The sequence below is a fragment of the Ailuropoda melanoleuca genome, chromosome 2 (assembly GCF_002007445.2).
Source record: "Ailuropoda melanoleuca isolate Jingjing chromosome 2, ASM200744v2, whole genome shotgun sequence".
Taxonomy (NCBI): Eukaryota; Metazoa; Chordata; class Mammalia; order Carnivora; family Ursidae; genus Ailuropoda; species Ailuropoda melanoleuca.
Genome location: NC_048219.1, coordinates 190,819,530 through 190,826,723, shown reverse-complemented (window position 1 = coordinate 190,826,723; position 7,194 = coordinate 190,819,530). Strand labels below are relative to the sequence as shown.

The 7,194-nt window shown below is 46.1% G+C and overlaps 1 long non-coding RNA gene across 1 annotated transcript; it reads left to right on the top strand.

The window, feature by feature from the left end:
* The first annotated feature begins 5,727 nt into the window (after nucleotides 1–5,727).
* LOC117796566 lies at nucleotides 5,728–6,611 on the top strand. The gene is made up of 3 exons (XR_004621117.1): nucleotides 5,728–5,840; nucleotides 5,920–6,122; nucleotides 6,554–6,611. It is a non-coding gene; the product is annotated as an uncharacterized LOC117796566 (long non-coding RNA).
* Nucleotides 6,612–7,194: the final 583 nt, after the last annotated feature.

Sequence of the window (7,194 nt, the reverse complement as noted above, 5' to 3'; positions counted from 1 at the left end):
CATTACTCTTCACAAGGGCATCCTGCTTCCAACCCACCAGCGCAGCTACTACTGCTGCTTTCTTCCCACAGCCTCGGCAGCAGGGGGACTTTTTTCTTTAATTTAAATCATTTTTTAAAAAAAGAGTAACCTTGTTTTATTTGAATTTTCCAGAATACAGCTCAGAAAATAAAAACATCAACAGGAATACAGATTTGAAATAGATTTAGGAGCAAGTCGTTTTTACCCATTATATCACATTATATCAGAGACTTAATTTTTAATACAAATTTATTTAAAATGGAAATACTTTGTTTTTCTGAGGATAAATTAAATAAGTGCAAATTGCAGAAATTTCAGACAGTAAGAAAGTCTGCTGTGTTGGGGCACCCAGGGGGCTCTCAGTTGGTTAAACGATTAACTTTTTTTTTTTTTTAAGATTTTATTTATTTATTTGACAGAGAGAGAGAGCGAGCCAGCGAGAGAGGGAACACAAGCAGGGGGAGTGGGAGAGGAAGAAGCAGGCTCCCAGCGGAGGAGCCTGACACGGGGCTCAATCCCAGAACTTCGGGATCAAGCCCTGAGCCGAAGGCAGACGCCCAACGACTGAGCCACTCAGGCGCCCCGTAAGTGATTAACTCTTGATTTTGGCTCAGGTCATGATCTCAGGGTGGTGAGACTGAGTCCGCCTGGTGCTCCCGGTTGGGCAGGAGTCTGCTTGATTCTCTCCGGCCCCCGCCCCTCCCCCACCACCCACGCACACGGAAGCGTGCCCTCTCTCTAAATAAATAAAAAATAATAATAATAATAATAAAGGAAAGAAAAGAAAGGCAGCTGTATTGGTTTGCTAGGGCTGCCATAGCAGAGCCCCACACACGGAGTAGCTCGAACAACTGAAATGTATAGTCTCACAATTCTGGGGGTTAGAAGTTCAGATCCCGGTGTTGCCATAAATAGCTCCTTCCGAGGCTGCGAGGCGCAGTCTGTCCCAGGCCTGTCCCCTGGCTTCTGCTGGGTTTACAGGTCATCTTTGGTGCTCCTTGGTGTGTAGAAGCATCACCCTGATCCCCGCCTTCATCTTCACATGGTGGTCTCCGTGTGTGTCTGTGTCCAAATTTCCCCTTTCCCCTTTTTATAAGGACACCTATTATCCCACCCTAATGACCTCATCTTAACTAATTACATCAGCAATGACTGTATTTTCAAATAAGGTCAAAGTCTTAGGTACTGTAAGGCTTAGGACTTCAACATATGAATTGTGGGGGACACGATTGGACCCACAACAGCAACCTTGTTCATAATTGCACTTTCCTAGGATAGCAGCTGTTATATGCAATGGGTGTGTATTCTCCCAGGTTTGATCTACGTGCATATGTACACTCACAAAGTTTATTTTGTCACGAATGGAATTATGCAGTTTTCTAATCTGCTTTTTTTCACTTAACTAAATGTCCTGCACCTTTCCACATCACCAAATGCAGATTATATTTTTAAGGGTGTGTAGAATTCTGTTCTTCCATGCGCCATGTTTTATTGATTGACGAATATTTGTTTTTCCAAACGTTTGCTCTTACGAGCAAAGCAGCCATGAGGATACTTGTCTGCAATGCGCTCTCTTGATTCCTAGCTTGCTATTTTCCCAAGATACATTGCTGCAGGTGGGTCGCTGGCTTAAAATGGCCTGTGTCTTGCAAAATATTTTGACTCACATTGACAATCTTCCCTCCAGAAACGCTGTGACTCTTCACACTCCGGCCACCAAAGCACTTTCTCTTCCAAACTTGCTTCTCCCCAGCCTTCCACACCTCAGCGAGGACAGCTCCCTTCTAGCAGCTGAGGTCAAAGCTTGAAGTCATCCTTGCTGCCTTTTGTCCTCCCACCTCGCGCTGAATCTATCGGTACTATCCCTGGGCTCTGTCTCCAAAGTCTATCCAGTAGGACGGCTGCTCCCGCCTTGGTCCCCACCGTCTTCTCACCTGGAGCATCTCCCTGGTTTCTCACCTGGACCTTGGCAGAGTTTCCCCCGGGCCCCCCGAGGGCTGTTCTCCCCACAGCCGCCAGAGGGCGCATTTTCAACCGTAAACCAGAAGCTGCCCGGCCTCTGCTCGGAATTCCCGGTTCATTCGGAATAAACCGCACAGCCCTAGCCAGGGGGCCCCAGACCCCACTCTGTGAGGCCCTGCCTGTGTCCTTTCCCTGTTTTTCCATTCCTGTGTTTATCTCATTAAAAACAGAGAAGACCTCTTTGTACATTCAGAATATCTGTTCTGTCCACCAGAAGTCACTGGTATTTTTCCATTTTGACATTTGCCTCTTTATTGGATTCATGGACTGTTTTGATATGTAAATCCATCACATTCCCCATTATGCTTTCTTCCCTGCCTGTGCACTTAGAAAGACTCCTCCTTAAAGTTATATATTCACCAATATTTCCTTCTAGCACTGTTATATATAGAGAACATCAAAATCATTAGTCGGTACCTTTTTTTTTTTTTAAGTTCGTGACATTTGTAATGTATTGGCTTCTCAAGACAAATTTTAGAATGCATTTTCTAGTTGTCTGCAAAAACCTAAGGGGATTTTTGTTGCCGTTGCTTTAATTGGGGGGAGACTCCGTATTCCGATGCAAGAATACGGTTTCTCCCTCCATTTACTGGAAGCTTTATGGCCCCCAGTAAAGTTTTGTGCCTTTCTTTACATAGGACATAGAGGGAATTCCCAGGAATTGTGTATTCGCGGGTGCTCTCATGAAGGGAGTACCTTGGCCGCAAGCCCTTTTCCTGGGGGCACTGTCCCCGGGTGGGGAGCTGCCGCCGCCGCCGCCTGCCGCGCCGATTCGGTGGCGCTCCCTGGTGGTCGCTCCTAGAGTGGCGCTTCTGCCACCTTTCAATTCCACCCGAACGTCGCCTCGCGGGATTTACTTTCCTTGCCAGACTTTTGAGTCCCCTCCCGCGAAGGCAGGCAAACGATTTTCAACATTTTGGATTCAGCAAAAATACACTTTGGAAGATGAGCATGAAAAAGTCATTCTAAAGCCAAATCGACTCTTGAAAATGTGGCAGCTATTTATTTATTCACCCAAAACCTGCTGATGTCTCAGGGGTCAGGCTGCGGGGTTCAAACGGAAAGCCGTTTGACAAACGCCCTACTGTTCCCTTGCATTGTGTGTTCTAGTGAAAGGAGACAAAAAAAAATCAAGTAAATAAATGTAATTATCTCCAAGGGAAATAAATAATTTGAAGAAAATAAAGCAGGAACAGAGAGGGGGGTGGGGGTGGCCAGCAGGGGCTAGGGTTCAGGGCGGGCTTCTCGGAGGAGGTGCCGGGGAGGGGCAGGTGAAGGAGGAGTCAGCGCGGAAGATGGGTATGCTAGATATTACCCACTCTTGTCAAATCCTGTATTTTTTATACAGGAGAATATTGAATTAGGAGAAAAATGGAATATATACGTCCTTGTTGCCTTGCGCGTTCCTTATCCGTGCTTCACAACCCAGTTGTTTCACCCACAAGAACAAGTGAAGTCCTGTTTGTCATGTGAGGAAGGGGGGTCTGCAGGCTCAGAAACTGGTACTTGTTTGGGGAATGTGGATGTCGGAGCTTTGGCCGGCGTGTGGGCGGCATTTCTCTTTTGGCCTGGAGCTGTCTTTCCGGCGGGCTTCCTGACAACTTTTTTTTGGCTGTAATTATTGCTGTCGATATAAAACAGCAAGTCTAGGAATTAATAACACATAGTGTTCTAGGCAACATGGTGCCCCCCTTCATAAGTTGAAGTCCGAATGCCCAGTACCTGAGGATGTGATGGTGTTCGGGAACAGGACATTTGAAGAGGTAGTTAAGTTGATGTGGTCACTGGGGTGGGTCCTAATCCCATGGGGCCGGAGTCCTCATAAGCAGAGGACCATAGGACCCAGGCACACAGAGGGAAGACCACGCGAAGACACGGGCAGAAGAGGGCCCCCTACCAGCCAAGGTGAGAGGCCTCCATTGGAACCAACCCTGACAACGACTTGATCTTGGATTTCTGGCCTCCCGCATTGTGAGAAAGTAGCTTTCTGTGGTTTAAGGGAGACAATCTTCGGTACTTGCTATGGCAGCCCCAGCAGACTCTTTCATGTAGATTAATGTTATCTTTAGAATGAAATGTAAAAGAATCAAAGTATGGCGGTTGACACAAATGACTTACTATGAGAAATGTTCGTAAAGACGGGCTTTCTATTCTGGGAGAGGGACAGAAGTGGGGGGATTCAAGCTGGGTTGGAAGTAGAGTCAGAAGAATGTGGAGAGAGACTGGACACACGAGGAGGTGGGGAGGAAAGAGAATTCCCAAGGATGATTCCTGGGTGTGGGGCCTAAGGAAAGGAATGGATGGTGGGGGAATGGGAGGAGTATCTATTTCTTAGCTATCTGGGGTTTGAGATGCTCTTGAAGCATCCTGGAGACATCCAATAACAGCTTGATATGGAACCCAGCAAGCGGGGTGGGCTGGGGATAAATATGTGGGATTCAACAGCTCACAGGCAGAATTTGAAGTCATGGGACTAGATCAAGTTACTTGGATGAAGAGGTTGGGATGATGTCTGATATGTTTAGGTTTTTATTTTCATTTATATTAAAATACTTTCTTATTTCCCTTGTGATTTCTTTCTTTCTTTCTTTCTTCTTTCTTTCTTTCTTTCTTTCTTTCTTTTTTTCTTTCTTTCTTTCTTTCTTGACATGGGATTATTGTGAAAAGTGTTCTTTAATTCCCACGTGTTTGGGGATGTGAGGGCTTTCTTTATGTAACTGATTTCTAATTTATTCCCATTGTGTTCAGAGAACGTATTTTAAATAATTTAAACCCCTTTTCTTTCAGATGTGTTGAGCCTTACTCGGTGGTCCTGTGTATAGTTGATCAAGACAAAAAATGCGTTATTTTGTGCATTTTGGGTTTTTATGTCAACGAATGTCAGTTACCGCAGGTTGGTTGGTAACGTTATTCGCATCTCCTGTACCCTCGGTAACTTTTAAAAAAATTAACTTCTGGGGCGCCTGGGTGGCGCAGTCGTTAAGCGTCTGCCTTCAGCTCAGGGCGTGATCCTGGTGTTCTGGGATCGAGTCCTGCATCGGGCTCCTCTGCTGGGAGCCTGCTTCTTCCTCTCCCACTCCCCCTGCTTGTGTTCCCTCTCTCCTGGCTGTCTCTCTCTCTGTCAAATAAATAAATAAATAAATAATCTTTAAAAAAATTAACTTCATTGTTCTAGAACAATTTTAGATTTACAAAAAAACTGCAAATATAGGACAGAGGGGTTCCCATATGCCCCACACCCAATTTCCCTCAAAATTAACATCTCATGTGTGGATGATACTTTTATTACCATCATGAATCCGTATGGATATATTATTATTAGCTACAGCTCATGCTTTATTCAGATTTCCCTAGTTTTTACCTAATGTGGCTTTTCTGTTCGAGGAGCTCACCCACGATCCCACATGACATTTAGTCATTCCATTTCCTTAGGCTCCCCTTGGTTGTGACAGTTTCTCAGACTTCCCTTGTTTTTGATGACCTTGACGGTTTTGAGATAGTCTGTAGAGTGTCCCGCTAAGGAATTTGTCTGCTGTGCTTGTTATGATCAGATGGGGGTTAGGCGTTTGGGGGAGGAAGACCAGAGGTCAAGTGCCATTCTTTATCACATCCTGTCAGAGACACGCAATCAACATGACTCACCCCCGTCGAGGCTCATGGTCAATCACCAGGCTGAGGAGACAGTCGTGGGTTTAATGGGGCTTCCTGCATTTTATCAGGCAGCGCTCTCCAGCCATCCTCCTGGCCCCTGCCAAATGTCCGCGTGCAACATCAGGGGTGTAAGGGTACTCCTTAAAGTGTGTACATCCTTCCCAATAACTTTTGTCTGATGTATGAATGTTCTTTCCTTAAGCGTTCAAGGGATTTCTTTTTCAGCCACCAGAGCTCTCAGCCATCGACACGAGTCTTCATTCATGGGCAGTACGCTGGCTTCAGTAACGGCCCAGGATCCTTGGGAATTTGCCTGACGGAATCTTGGCTCGTGCTCTGGAACAGTCCAGTGCGGCCGGTCCTGCCATCTGCTTTGGAGAGAGTCTCCTCTCACTTTAAAGGGCCAATTCCCTTAGCTTGGAGCTTCGGTGAGCCTTCGTCTGTCTGGCTGTAAAGCAGGAGGGACTTGAAATATCTGCTGGTGCTATTGTCTCTCCCTTTCTGTGTTTTCCTAACATCAGTGAAGCTTTCGAAGTTTGAAGACTTTACTAGGAGGATTATTTCATCTTCCTCAGCCGATGTCACGTACATCTGATTTCCTTTAAAGTGTTTTGAAATAACGTTTTGACGGGGGCGGGGGCATTGATCAGTTTCCTTAGGAGTCCTTTCGATTCGTCTAGGAAGTGTCCATTTTTTTGCTGTGTTCCTTGTACCCGGTCCCCAGCCCCACCCTCCAGGCTGTCTCCCCCGAGACCACCACCCCCTTACCCCTCCTTAGCAAGCGGTCACCTGGAGGCATGATCCGATTTCCTTCAGAGTTTTCTTTTTTTTTTAAAGATTTTATTTATTTATTTGACAGAGATAGAGACAGCCAGCGAGAGAGGGAACACAAGCAGGCGGAGTGGGAGAGGAAGAAGCAGCGTCATAGCGGAGGAGCCTGATGTGGGGCTCGATCCCATAACACCGGGATCACGCCCTGAGCCGAAGGCAAACGCTTAACTGCTGTGCCACCCAGGCGCCCCTCCTTCAGAGTTTTCTAGCATTTCCCTTTGTTTAATCTGTTCACTTGCTCCCCCATTCCCTTCTTTGGCTTCTTGTGAAAGCAACTTCGTGCCTCCCTGAAGATCATTATCTTCACCCAAAGCATCTGTAGTATTGTCCAAAGCTGTTCTTTTTTCTTTCTGATGTATTTTGAAGGTTGTCCCGGTTGCAGGTACGTGGCTGTGTTTTCATGCATCTTCTAAAGACTCAAAGGTTCTCATAAATGCTGGCCATTGGCTCCACTTGATCTGAACGTTTAGATTTCCCTTTGATACATCCTTTTCTGTTTTTAAGTCCTATTTTAAGTCCAAGAGTTGGTGGTTTCCAGCTCTTTATTAATGGTCCTCGGGTTTTTAAAAAGACTTTCTTTTCTTTTATGATTTATTTATTCATTTGAGAGACACACAGAGAGAGACAGCGTGCGCATGAGCCGGGGGGGGGGGGGGGGGGGGCGGGGAG